Below are 15,584 nucleotides of genomic sequence, written 5' to 3' on the forward strand. Positions count from 1 at the left end.
TTTACAACTTGAATACTTTCTTTATAAAATCCTGGATCCTTTTAATTTGTTACCTCAGTATTTTCATTTTCAGATCTGTATAATCAGCAACATCTTTGCTCTGTAAGGGAAAAATAAAATCCCATTGCACTAGTGTCATTTTTGATGTAGTTCTTTAAAAAAAAAAAAAAAAAGCAAGCATCAAGGATGAAATTATGCTGCTGTTGAGCCTCTAATTTTTCTATGAATGAATTGTAAAGTAAGCAAAGGGTGAGAGGAAAGTGCCATATGCTCTTTTTCCAGAGAACTGTGTCTTAACAACTGATCAGAAGTCACCTTTAAATGCTGACTGCAAATAAACCTCCAGTTGCTTATTCTGCAGTGGCATTTTTTGCTTATTTTTGCTGAGCTGCCAAAGGAGAATATCCAAAAATAATTATTTCAGTTGAGTAATTAGTGATGTCCTTACCAAGTGACAATTTTATTGAATGACATTAGACAAGATAAATTAGTGTTTTATTAAATGGCATTTCAGTGTTTCAAGGACTCCATGAATGCCTCGTGGAGGGCTTTCATACTAAATTAGAGAAACCGGTAGTTTCACTTTTAATGTTGACAGCAAATGTATGATAAGCACAATTATTTTTCTATCAAAAGCAATAAGTACAATTATTTTTCTGTCAAAATCAACAAGTTAATATATATTACCTTGCTTTGCTATTACTTATGTAATGCCTAAAATTATTAAAGAATGCAAATTAATGAATGTTTGTTCTTACCAATAGACCTAAACCAGTTCTCCTTCCCTTGCTCCGTGACACTTGCACCAACAACAAAGCGTATGAGTTTTCCCTCTCAGCACACTGATTGACTTGGTCGCCTGCTTATATCCTATTTGTTGCTGAGGACACATGAGAAAGAATAAACACTGTATGTAACCAATGAATGTTCTTGAAGGAGACCAAGAGACAGTAGTTAAATAGACCCATCACATTAATAAACTGCTACTATTTTAGGAAAATGTGCCAAGTTCTAGAAATCAGTCACCTTTTGCCTTTTTCTCAGATTCCATCTCAGCAACTCCTAGAACTGGCTTTACCTTATTCTCTTAGTGATCTCGCTGAGTCTCACGTCTTTAAAATACCATCACTATGCCGATGACCTCAAATTGTGTAACTACAGCCCAGAGCTCTGTCCAAAACTCTCATCTATTTATATGTTCCATGGCTACTTAACATCTCTACTTGGATGTCTAATAGACCTTTAAAAACTTAAAATCTTTAAAAATGAACTCCTAGTTTTCCCTGACAAAACTGTTCCACTTGCTGATTTCCACACCTCAGTTAATGGCAAATGATGATAATGATTAAAAATAAATAAAAATTTCAGTATCTTAGCTGATTTCTTTCTTTCTCTTATACCACACATTTAGTCTGTGAGGAAGTTGTGTCAGATTTCCTCCATCTTAAAAATATATATTCAACCCAGCCATATTTCATCACATCCATTAATATCACACTGGGTTGGGTTACTGTCATATTTCACCTGAGATACTGCAGTTATTTTATAATTGATTTATTTCTTCCAGCCCATGCTCTTGCTACTACAGTCTACTCAGTACACTGGCCCAAATGATCCATTTGAAATGTAAGCCAGATAATATCACTCCTCTAATTAATACTCTGTGATAGCTCAACATTTTACTCAGATAAGTCATTAAAGTTCAATTTAATTGACTCTCTTCTGTAACTATATTGGTTATATCTCACACACTCACTCACACCACATTAGTCACACTGAAGTCTTTTTCTTAGACCCAGAAAAGAATGTTTCCATCTTGTTCTTTTTCCTTTATCTGGAATACTAATCTTCCAAATATCATGTAGGTTTTCTTCTTCTGTCATGTTATTTTTTTTATTTTATTGTTTATAAACATTTGGAATTTTATTTTTTAAAAAGTTACAACTATGAATGTTTTTTCAATTAGACACCCTTTTGGGTGTCTACAATGCTAATGAGCATAACCACAGGGGTTCCCATTGTTTAGTGTTAATCATCTTTTAAAGAAGGAAAAAAAAATCAACTCAGCAAACTACCATTTAATTTGGTTTAATGTTTCTTTGCAAATGATGAAAAATACTAAGCTACAGACAAAGAATAATCATAATGCTATGGCTGACATTATGAATATGGAATTATAAATTTAAAATATTTTCTGGTTTAAAAAATAAATCTGATAGTCAGTGCAGGTCTGCATCTATTAGGGCCTGTCCTCTGGGTCTTGACTATGCTGGCTTTATCCACTTTTCCAGGTCTGTCTCCTCTTCCTCTCATGTGTTCCATTAAAGGTCCAAGGGGGTCTCTAATGCCACCTCATCCTCCTCCACCAAAGCCACCTCGGTCCATGCCCCTGTTGCCATGAAAGCCACCTCCATCGCAGCCACTTCTGAACATTCCACCTGGACCACCTTAGTCCATGAGGCCACTTCTTCCTACCCATATGCCACTAGGGCCACCTCTGCCTTGGTCACCGCCTGGGAATGAAAATGGTGGTGTAAGGTTGACTTCAGGCTTTGGGGCCGTGCACTGGTTGCATTCTGTTCCCCAAGCGAAGTTCCAGTTTCCACACCCCAGTCTGGAGCACTGCCAGTCTCCAGCTCGATGCTGGATGTGTGTTCCTTCACAGAGTTTCCTCGGGAACCTCTTGGGATGAAACCAACTCTGCCTCCTCCACCATGTCCCATGTGACCCATGGGTTCCCTAGGACTTAATGGGCCCCCTGGACTTCATTGGTTCCCCAGGACTTCATGGGTTCCCACTGAGCGGTGGCAGCATCTCCTCCACATGCTGTTCATCGGAGGCTTCTTCCAAGCAAGAAAAACTTTAAGTTCATTCCCTTGAAAGTGTTTCTCAGCAAACTACTCCATGGCAGTTTTGACAGTTGGTGGGTCTTCATAAGACACTGTAGCGTCGCCTTTGGACTTTCTTGTTTCCTTGTCCCTATAGATATGGATCATGGGTTGTCCAGTTCTCTTGTTCATCTTAACAGCTCCACACTGTTTAAAGAAGTCTGACAGATCATCTAGAGTCACATTGTCATTTAATCCTTGCATATAAATTGCACTGTTGTCAGCATCTTTATCTGGATCAACAGGTAGGCTTAGATCAACATCTGGTCCTTCATCTTGGGTTCACCAGCCTTGGGCCACTTTGCTTCCCAGGGCCCGTTTCACCACTTCCTCCTCCCCACCCACCTCCATGACCAAATCCCCCTCTTCCCCTGCCCTGGTTATCAGAGCCACTCATGCTCTGGTTCTCTCCCGGTCTGGAAAATCTTCCAGATTCCTGCCCATAACTACCCTTGCTACTGGGGTGACCTGTCGGAATGAACTCTGCTGCTGTGTTCGCTATGTTGACTTGGAAGCTGGCTCTAGGATCCACTTTATTCATTCATTCATTCATTTTTTGAGGTGGCGGTATCTACTGCCCACAGTTGCTTTATTGACCATACTTACTCTGCAGTCCATAGCTGCTTGGCTGCCCATAACTGCTCATAACTAGTCAGCTGTGTAGAGGAATAGCTAGTAAGGTGTTAGGATGGTGGTGCCCAGTGCCTGGCTGCATGGGGTGGCTTCCTGGTACCTGGGGATACTTTTAGTTACTCTGTCCACACCCCAGGCGCAGCTGGTTATAACCCCCTGTTCTAGATTGAGGTTGACTAGTCTCAGCAGGTGTGTTATCATCCTATGTTCTTACAAGTGTGGTTGTTGCTGGCTGTTGTCCATAAACAACGAAAGCTAGCTGAGTGCCATATGCAGACTGAGCCGCATAGGATGCCTGGATGGTAGTTACCCTAGCATTGGTGGTATCATAAACACCAGTGCCTGTATCCCTGAATAGGCACTGAATAGGGGTGGGGCAATTGGAGTAGTATAACCTGTGGGAGGCTGTCCATAAGAAGTCGCATAGGTTGTTTGCCCCTATGTCACAGTGGTCTGAGCCTGAGTATAGCTGACATCAGTGGGCTGTTCATAGGTTCCATGACTTTGTTGCACATATGCCTGGGTGGTCTGCACATATCTTGAGTGGGCTTGGTGATATAAGCACTGTAGCTCTGCTGGGCTGCAGCTTGGCTTTAGGTACTGTAATCCATGGATGCTATTTTCTCTCCTCGTGTTTAAATCCTTCTTTATCATTTTCATGAAGTCTACCATGGCATCTCAATATACTACTGTGTTCTCTCTTGATGCCCATGCACACACCCCTTTCACTGTTTCTCTGCTCTGCTTTTTGTATCTACCTTCTACTATACAATACATTTTACTTATTTCTTATACTTAGTATTTATTTTTTGCTAGCCTGCTAGAATCTAAGCACCTTAAAGGCAATGAAATTTGTTTGGATACTAAGTACTACTAGTCACTTTTCATCAATCAGCATATTCTCTAGATAGAACATTCTATCAGCTAGAATTCTTCCTTTCTCTTGAATGTGAGTTTGTCTACAGTTGCAGATTCAACTGACCCAATTAATAGGACCAATTATCACATAAAGGACCTTGCTGGACTAAACTTTCTTGTAAAGTACTTACCTCCAAGTTTCCATTCCAACACTTAACACATCTTAGTGTCATAAATAGTGGAAGAGTTTAGATAGTTAATATTATGGCATTACATTTCTTAATGTTCAGATTCTTTTTTGGTAATGGTGTATGTTCTCAATAAGTAGTTATATTTTATGCTAACTTCACATTTAGAATTTTACAGAGATATTCATGTGCATGACTCATCTATAAAAAGATATTAAATGTTTTCATTTTAGTATCTTTATTTTTACTATCATAAATATATCTACTTTTTTGAACAAAATTTTAAAAATTAATAAACTCAGGCTACTATACAAAAAAGTATATGATAGAATAGTAGCAACTGAAAATCATATCCTATTCAAGATTGCACTAATGATATACTTTGAAAATTTTTTTTTCTTAAAAACTTGGGATTTCAAAGCACAATTCATTTCGCAACATTGCATAGTGCTATTTGACAGGTAGAATTTCCACAGAGTTGGAAACTTCAGAACCTCTAATAATATACAAATTTTAATTTTGAGTACTAAAATTTATGTTCACTGTTTACTAGGAAGTAGTAGCCTTAATCTTTTATAGAATGAAAGGTTACAGAATTGAATCACTCTACTGTAAGAACTAAATAAGGAATTGTGTTTGAAATTAATCTGTGGCCTATTTGTAAAGGCCTTAAGGAAATGAGAATTAGTGTATAGAGCAACATGTGCCAGTTTCTTTCTTTCCAAAGGGCATGTCATTGGATGCCAGTCACAGCATAACAGATCACACCAGTAATGGTGACTCACATTAGCTGGTATAAAGGAAAGACAGGATGCATGTTTATATATATTTTCCTTTTCTAAATGTAATTCCAGTCCTTCAACTTCCCCAGGAATCCTGGCCCTTTGTAACAACATAATGGTTGAGAACTAATGCTATAGAATTTTAAGGAGGAAAACATAAAAATGTGCTGATGACAGTAACTTTATATTCTTTACCTACTTTGGTAAAATGGCCAGTGAAATAGAAAAGTATTAATCCCATTCTATATGAGAGGGAACATACTTGGGAAGAGTAGATGTCCCAGTATTGCCAAGCTGGAAATAGGAGGAACCATGACATAGAACTATTATGCAGTTCTTTTGACTTACTACCAAAGGCTCTCTATACTCTGCCACAAAATTAGAAAGTTTAACTAGATAATTTCTCAAGTCTCTCTCTGCTGAAAAGCCATGATTGTCTTCTTCTATTCATGGAGAAATGAAGTAGGTCATGAGTTGAAGGGATGGGTAAATATTGAGAGTGGCAAGATGAGAAAAGCCTTTTACATGTTTATATGACCCAAATTGTGTAGTTTCTACTCAAAGAGAGTTTCTTTGCATCTACTGGTACAGCTAGATGCAACTAGATAAAATGTATTTATTAATTTTGCTTATTTTTGGAGACATTAAATCTAAAGGATAGATACCTTTTAAGGAAAAATTTAAAAATTACATTCAACAATTCTGAACAAAAGCTCAATTAACTATAGCAGAATATGCAGTCTAGATTGAACTAATTACCATGTTTCATGACCCTGATTTTTTCCTCCAATATGCTAAATGTCTTAAATGTGTATCACTAGCTAAAAGTGGAATAAGAAGGAAAAAAAAATTAAGGTCAGGGTGAATCCATTGCCTATGCTCCCAAAACAATACTAATATTTTCCCAGTGGTACATTTGTAAAACGAATAAACATCAATCTTTAAAAATCATAAAGATTAGATGATTGAATTCATATTATAAGTAAATGATAAGAAATCATTGGTCAATGAGGTTAAGTATTAATCCCAACCCTAATATCTAGGCTTTCTGACTCCTGGATGAATTTTCTTTCTAGATTACCATGGTGATTGCTATTCTTAACATATGAAAATAGTATTTAATGTTCAGACTGATTCTTTTGCCAAGTAACTATAATACACTCCTTTATGAGAAAGCTTATCAACAACATTGGAAATATTATACCCCCTTTGGACTGATTAAGAAATCTACATAGCTTAGTCAGTTGACTCACAACCAAGGGGGATACAAAAAAAGACAACAACTAAGCACCATTAAATTGTCCTTTTTCTTCTCTGGGGCTTGCTCACTTAATGAAAATATTTAACTTAGTTAAAAAGTAAAATAAAACAAAATAAAAATTTTCATGGCAGTAAGTTAAATAAGCATGTACTTTTTTTGAACCCAAGCAGAATGTTTTATTCATTGTATCAGAGTTCTAAGTGCATGCCAATTGTGTTAGTGTAACACTAGACTATGTTGTGGCTATTAGCCAAACACTGTGCAACTTAATATACACATGACCTCCTTTATATTTCAAAGGTTGAGTTCAAATGAGGTTGAAATTTTATTTGGATTAGATATTTTCAAATCTTTATTTCTATCAATTTTTTATATTTTAAATTCTTCATTGCTTTTAGCATCCCCACATGTTAAGAGAAAGTTAACATGTATCCCTTCTGTATTTCTAGGATCCTTTTATCTATTAAATCACAATGAAACTCAATGAAAATTTCTCTGCTTAAATACTGCGGTAATAATATTTATAATAATTAAATACATTGAAAAATATATATGTATCTATGAGTAGGAAAAACACAACTTCATGTATTCCAAGGCATGGCACAGGAAATAGATTGCTTATTTAAAATGTACTGGTAATTTAAAATATTTTTAGGGAACAACCTGTCCTATAATAAACACTCAACAAAATGTTAACTATTCTCATTAACTGTCTTGCATTCCTAACCAACCAACTTTCCAAACCCATTAATTTCTAAGGAATTATATTAGAAAGATTTGTTTTATTTTCCTAATTTCCTGTGATTACTATAAAAATGAAAACTAAGAAGATACAAAAATCCTAGGGTCACTAAAAGGCTTAGAAATTTCATTACACAGGCAATTGACAAATATTGCCTATTCCCAAAGGACTTTTGACTACTACCCATTCAGATTGATAGTTTTAGCTTTGTACTTCAATTCGTTTATTCTTCTGGGTCGTAATATAGTTAGCATGCTTGAGTCTGCTTCCTTGATATGATTTTAACTTAATGAATTCAATGTTATATTTTTTGCCTATCACAAAATGCAGTATATCACTCTTGATAGAATTTTTGGTAGCAAAATAATGTGTTTCATTTAATGGCTATTAGATGAAACTGTAGAACTATTTGTTTTCTAAGTAGCAAGTTGTACAGTCTTATTGAGTTGTTTTTTTTTTTTCCTTCACAGTAGCAAAATATCCAGGAGGACATATAAATATTAGCAAGCAAAATGTTGGTTGTTCTGGGTCTTTGAGATAAACAGAGCTTTCTCTTATCTTAGGGAGTTTTCATTTCATTAGCATCAGCAACTATCATTTAATATGTGCCTTCAATATACAGGGTCTTTCCTCGGTCTAGTGGACTGGGCTGGTAGGAATGCAGAACTCCAGTTTCTACTACCAATAATGTCAAATATAAATATCAGATAAAATAATGAAAAAGTAAGTACTTATCAGAATTAAAAAAAAAGAAAAACAAACACAAGAAAATTAAACCACTGAGTAACAATACAGTAACTACATCAAGGAAGAGCAGATACCATCCATCAGAAACCATAATCAAAGTGTGTCCAATGCAGATTCGGTGGTTGGGACCAGGTCTTTAATGTAGCAGGGACAAAAGGCAGAGTCTTGGAACAAATTAGAGCTTACATACTGTAATTGAGCTTCTGCACAAAATACAGCTTTTAGAAAAACTGCTCAATAAATGAAAAGATGATTAGAAAATCTCCATCTTTCATACTACAGAAGCCACTTAAGCTAGTACTTTCAGGGAAGGGTGGGTATGAGGATTAAATATCACAGAATTATGTCATGAGCTGAGGTCATGTCCAAATTCATGCTCCTCATAAAAATTTTAAAAAGGTAATATTTAGTTAATATATAAATACTAATTATTATTAATACTATTAAAAGGATATCACAGTGGTCCCATTAAAAGCAAACAATCCATGGAATCGCTCTTCCAGCCAGCTGGGAAAAAATCCCACAGTAAAAAATTATTATTGTTGAGGAAACACAACTTGATTATTCAATTTGATGTTTCATTTTTGAATGTTCACCATTTATTTTGCTTCTCAGTATAAAACCCCCAAAGATTTTCCTCAATGGTGGACAAATTTAAATATCTATTTTGCTGAATAGAGTTTAAAAACAAAATTTAGGAAGTACATTTTTTCGAAACCACAACTGCAAAATTTTGTTTTATAATAACAAAGGCATCATCCATTTAATTAATTATGCTTCACCTCATTCCCAAAACAGACATGAGGTAAATATGATGATCTCTAGAGTATTGCTTTTATCTTATATCAAAGACTTTGAAAAATTTTAAAGGATTTTTACAATCAGCACATGACTGTATTTGAAACACTAGAGTTTTTAACTAAATAAAACATACTTTGAAATTGATCTTCTCTAGTGAAATGATTGCATTAAGAATATGTGTATTTAGATTCCACATATAAGTGGATTTGACATAGCATAATGCCCTCCAGTTTCATCCATGTATTTACAATTTGCAGGATTTCTTTTTTTTTAAGCTGAATAATATTCCATTGTGTGTGTGTATCTATATGTGTGTGTATGTATGTATGTACATTATTCTTTAATCTTTCAAAGGACACTTAGTTTATTTCATACTTTGCTATTGTGAATAGTGCTGCAATAGACACTAGTGTACAGGTATCTCTTCTAGATAAGGGTTTTGTTTCCTTTGGGTATATAGATAGAAGTGGTATTTATGGATCATGTGGTAGTTCTGTTTGAAATTTCTTGAGGAACCTCCATATAGTTTTTCATAATAGCTGTACCAGCTTACATTTCTACCAACAGTGTACGGGGTTTGCTTTTCTCAACGTCGTTGCCAGCATTTGTTTATAACTTGTCTTTATGATAATAGACTTCCTAATAGGTATGAAAAGCATAAGGTGATAGTTCATTGTAATTTTGATTTGCATTTTTTTGATGATTAGTGATATGGAGCACCTTTTCATGCATGTGGTGGACATTAGTATGTCTTCTTTGGAAAATATCTGTTTAGGCCCTTAGCCTATGTTTTAGTTTTTGTTGTTGTTGCTTTTCAATTGAGTTATGAGTTCTATATCTGTATTCTGGCAATGCTGTCATTGTTCCATGTATTTTTGGAATGCTTTTTTATAATTGACTTCTGAAAATGTACCAGCTTACTTTAGAAAATCCATTATATAATGGGTCAAAGGACAAGATTTCCTGTTCAATGCTTTCGCATTTTACTCAGCTTATGGTTTTTGTTGTTACTGCTGCTGTTTGGTTATTTTCCCTCCATAACTGTTTGGCTATTATTTGTAACTATTTTACAGTTTGTTATTTTGATTTAAAGCTGCGTGGCTGCACATATCAAGAAGATAAAGTATTTACTGTGATGTAAACTAGGAATCTCCCTCAAATTGATCATAAGTGTGACTCAGTTTTATTTGGATGTTTTCAGCCTACTCATGGCAATATGTGCACCAAGTCAATATCATACATGTAGTTGATTGATTGCTATTAATTTGAAATATGTGAGTTTGAGAACTGCCTTTATTCATTAACAAGTCATCCTTCATTCACAATGATCATGCTGCTGAAACATCACTGACAGAATATTTTCTCTGTGTTGTTTTAGTGGTCATGATGAATTTGGGCTGATCCATTCTGCACACTGCTATCTAGTTTTTTCCTGTGACTAATGGGCCATATCTGGCATGGCAGTTTTGGATATTATCCTCTACCTTAATGGAAGAAAATGATGTCAACAAAATTTATAATGTTGGCTTCATTTACTAGAGCCAAAGAAATGTGAATTTGTTATAAAACTGTTACCTAATCAAAAAGTTAGGAATTTTCTGGATAACTTTTTAACCAAAACAGAATTTAAGTTTTCATAAACTTTACTGACATTTTCTCTATACTGTCAGTATTACATAAAACAACAATTAATAATGTCAAATTAAAATGTCAATAAAAATAATGGTTAATATAGAAAAAAATATGTTTCATAAAATGTAATGCTATTTGTACTGGTTATGAAGCTATTGCCCCACTTCAGTTCCTTTCTCTCTCTTTCTTCTCTTCCTATTTTAAGTAGGGTTTCAATTTTCTGTTATCAAGAGAGACATTCGAGAGAGAATGTGTCATAGGAAAAGAGGATAAGAGACTGTCTCATGTTCTTTTGCTTGTTGGCCTTCCCAGCAAAAGGATGTTCCTTTTACCCCTGCAACAGTTCACTGCAGTCCCCTGACTCATCCTTCTCACGAAGAACCAGTCTCAGTCGATTCTCACAGCCAAGTGGAAGCTGCTTCTGGGAAGACTAGACACTGATCTGTGTCTAGGAGGGCCCGCTCTTTCTCAGATTCTGGATTCTCTCATCTCCTTATTTTCCAACCAGTTATTTTTCTTTCCAGTTATTACTACTTTGTTATTTTGATATTTCTTCTTTTTTAATATTCCAAACATTTATTTGACCAATCTCATATAATAGCAAATTCCATGTGTCGAAATAGATAATAATGACTTTATTTTCCTCATCCTTCTTACAGACTATCATAAGAGAGAGTTAACTTTCCTAGAGATGATATAATTTTAATTGAAAAAAAATGAGCAGAATTTTTCAATCTACAGTCTACCTATTAAATGTCCATCAACAGTTTATTGTCTATTTATACCAATTACTTTTTCTTTTTTTTTTTTGTTACTATATTTAAAAAAAATATTTGAGATAAGTATGAAGTGTGAGAGCTTAAATAACTATGGTGGGGCATCTGTTTTCGGTTTTGGTGTCATTTTCGTTTTTTGGTCTAATCTGTGACCTTTGAGGAAATTATTCCCCTTCACCTTCAAATACACACAATATGCCATGTGATTCTAGTTTGCCAATCATAAAACCATATGTCACCTAACTTCAGAAGTAGACTAGTCACATTCTCTTTCCCAAGAATGTTAATCATGAGTGCAGACCCAGAGGTAATATAGATTGAACTATCCATGGCAATATCTAAAAAAAAAAAGCAAGGATTTTAGCTTTTAATATCTATGGTTACTGTCCACAAGCCTGATTCTTTAATTCTTCCTTCTATCCTGGGAGCTTCCAAATACATTTTATTTGTCTAAGTAAGTAATGATTGATTTCTTAATATATATAGCAGTTTTGCTTATATATTGCATTTTAAAATGTCTGCTTTTCCACATGAATTTCTCAGCTATGTGTTTGAATAACTAGGAAAAGATATATTTTTTCCCATTTTTAATCATGGAATTAGAGAGTCATATCTGCTCTAATATTTCTGTACAGTGACATAATGTTTTCGTGAAATATAGTTTTAATATAAACTTTGGGAAATATAGTTGGCACTCTAACTGTTTATGTATGGGGTTAATTGTATTTAGGAAATTGGCTTACATAATATTTTTCAAGCTTATTTAATAATAACAAATATATGGAACCAAAATTAAAGTTATAGTTTAAGTTCTCTATTGATACACAGAGAAATTACTAGTGTCCCACTCATTTTATTAATTTGTATATACATTTATTCAAAAATATTTATTCCATATGCTAGGCCCTGTGGTAGATATTAGGGAGGAAGAGTTAAAAATAATTCCGTCATCAAGGGAGTGATGAACAATTACAGCAGTACTGTGCACCATGATAAAATCTATTATAATGGCAGGCACAGGATGCTACAGAGACATAGATGAATGTCATCCTGTCAGCCTAGAAAGAAGAAAAAAGTTTATAAGAAGATGTGATGAGAAAAGAAGAAAAGAAAAAAATGACAATAAACCTACACAAAAGAAACTAAATTTCTGCAATTTTTTTTTTTTTTTTTTTTAGAACAAAGAATTAGTGAGGGGAATATGTGAGATCAGGCAATAGGCAAGATCCATTAACCTTTGTATGCCAAGCAAAACTTCATTTTTTGCTTTATATTCTGTTAAAAAATGAAACGATAATTAAAGACCACGTAGATCTTTTGTGTGTGTGTGGTTGTTCATTGTTGTGGCAGGTAAATTACTTAAAATAATTCCTCCTTTGATTAAAAATTATCCAACAATTAATAGCTGGAATTTTTACATTATAAATGCAATACGAAGTAACCTTTCCCCTACTTTTATTAAGGTTTTGATCCTTTAATATAAATTTGTTTAACAACCAATAGTAATTCTAGATGTATGGAAATCAACTGATAATTTATTGAGGGTATATATATATATATGAAATATGAATAATGTTTGTATTTGAAGTGTCACAAGATATGAGTAGTCACAACTCAGTTATGTGTAATATGGGATATTTATTTCAATTTGTTGTATTAGCTGCTGCTAACACTGTTTTATTGAGTCTCAAAAGCACTTCAGTGGGAAATTTGCCAGTAATAAAATCTTGCCAATAATAATGTCTCTGTTTAACCCAATAATCATCCAAACACTTCTAGTTTAAAACTCAATTTTAAAGGTTGAAATGTGTAATGATTTTTGTTCTCAGTTAAAGGTCGCTTTTATAGGCATCCATGCCCCTCTCAACTAAGAATTCTGAATGGGCATTGAGGCGCCTCTCTAACCCAGTGAATCATCCTAATCATCGTTTACTATGTTTAAGCTTCCATTATACGCACTAATTCTTTTTAGCAATTTTTTAAAATAACAATTTTAAGTACTCTTGCGCATTCACTCTCTTTCTCTCTCTCCATATAATATATGTATCTATCTATATATATGTGTGTGTGTATATATATGTATATGTACGCATATATATGTATATATATGTGTGTATGTAAAATATATATTTTATATATATATGTAAAATATATATATGTACATATAAAATATTTCTTTGCCAGGCAAATATTGGCTTTACCCAATGTTAGTTTTTAGCAATAGAAAGGGAAGGGTCCTTCCTTGTTTTCATTGAGTAGGAATGGGCTCTACTTGCTTATTTTTACAAAAAAATCCTGAAGAAATTTCCTTGGTCTCTTAATGCTCCAAATAGTTTAAAGCCTGTCAAACTTGGAAACAATCACTGGTAAAAATAATGGATTTAGGCTATCATTATTTAGGCTAATCATCTAAGGGAGAATAAATATTGGGTATCAATCACAATATCCACCATAACCAAATAACATTCTATTTAAATGAAGCTCAAGTGCTCAGAATTAGAGTAATTATAATTCTTGGTTTATTATACACTCTTGCCATTAGTCTATAAATTACTCAGTTTTGATATATATGTAGATGGATGGATGGATGGATAGATAGATGGATAGGTAGAGAAATAGGTAGATCGATGGAAGGTGGAGGAGAAAGAAACGGGGAGAGAGGGAGGAAGAAAGGGAGAGAATATTTTTAGTCTTAAAATAAAAGTGTTTGATTTTAGAAAAACTTAGAACTTAAAAGTTTAGTCTCTAGCTTTGGGACCTACAGCAAGATATCTACATGCTAATAATAGAAGCTAATTCAAAAACTTCTTTTGAGAATTGAATGAGATAATTCATTTAAAGCCATAATCCATTATCTCATGAACAAGACATATAATCATGGTGTATTTTTGTGGTCTTCTGCTTTCTCTACAACCAGATATATATAGTGAAAACTTTTTCCTTTTGGTGTACTGGTTCTCAGAGCACACTGTCAGAAAAAAAAAAAAATACAAAAATGTAATCAGTAATTTGGGAAATGCGAAAATACAGTGTCCATCTCAGTTCTTGGCTGAAACGGCTTCCCTAAAGCTATTTTCTTAGTGTGCACTATTGCCTCCCTTTTTCTTTTTGTATCTTATCTCTGTACCCTTTTGTTTTCTCCTCTTTCAATCCTTTGCAACTTTCTAACTACCCAAGGCCCCACTTATCCAGAGTACTCTACTCACAAAGAAAAGGCCATAAACTATCTTATTCCTTTGCCTATTCCTATTAACCCTGGATAGAAAGGAAAAGAGAGGGGGAAGGAGAGTGTAGAGGGAGAGAGAGAGAGAAAATGAATGGGAATAAGAATGAATGTGAGTTTTGGGGTGGAGAGCTACATTTCTAAATGTTGATTAAAGCACAATTGAAAGGGCACCTTTAAACATTGTTGGTAATAGAGTTAACTGATTCAAACATGCAGAAAGCTTCTTGCTAATGTGTATCAAAAATCTCCATTCATTTATTAATTTATTTAACATTTAAAGAACACCTTTCAAATGCCAAGAAATGTCCTAAATGTGGTGAAACAGGTGAGAACATAAGCAACAAAACATATGCCCTCAGCAAATAACATTGTATTTAGGGTAGAAAAAGTACATGACAATTTTTACAATGTCTAGTGGTTTAGGTGGTAATAAGGGCTATAACAAAAAGTAAAATCTGAACAAAGTGAAAAAATGTTAAGGTAGAGAGTGCCTTGTTACACACGGTGGTCACTCAGGTGGCGGGCATCTCAGATAAGTGTTGTATAAGCAAAGACCTGAAAGAACTGAGGAAATAAGTCTCATTGCTTTGTGGGGGAAGAGCAATCCATATAGATGGAATGGTGTTTAAAAAGTGCCTGGGGAAGGAGTATGTTTGACATGTTCGAAGTAAAACAAGTGGCGAATGTAGAAGACACAGAATCCACAGGGAAAGAAAGACAGATCAGAAAGATGGAATAGCCAGATCAAGTAGGCTTTATAAGACGTGGTAAGGACTTTTAGACAGTGAAATAAATGGATAGTCCTTAGTATATTTTGAACAGGAGAGATATGACATGACTTAGATTTTAAAAATATCCTTCTGATTGTGGATAATGTATGAGGGAAAGGATAAAATAATTCATGTAAGACACAATGGTGCTAAAAAATATATAGTAACAGTGGCACAAGTGTTAAGAAGTAGGTGTGGGGCATATTTCACAGACAGATCAGTGGGATATGCTAGTTGAATGGATATACATTTTCAGGAAAAATGAGCATCCTAAAAGGAC

General features: G+C 34.3%; 1 pseudogene; it reads right to left on the reverse strand.

Moving 5' to 3' along the window:
• Nucleotides 1–2,199: 2,199 nt before the first annotated feature.
• Nucleotides 2,200–15,584, reverse strand: part of LOC107505431 — a 60,255-nt pseudogene continuing 46,870 nt past the window's right edge.

The sequence above is a fragment of the Rousettus aegyptiacus genome, unplaced genomic scaffold, assembly GCF_014176215.1.
Source record: "Rousettus aegyptiacus isolate mRouAeg1 unplaced genomic scaffold, mRouAeg1.p scaffold_m13_p_1, whole genome shotgun sequence".
Taxonomy (NCBI): domain Eukaryota; kingdom Metazoa; phylum Chordata; class Mammalia; order Chiroptera; family Pteropodidae; genus Rousettus; species Rousettus aegyptiacus.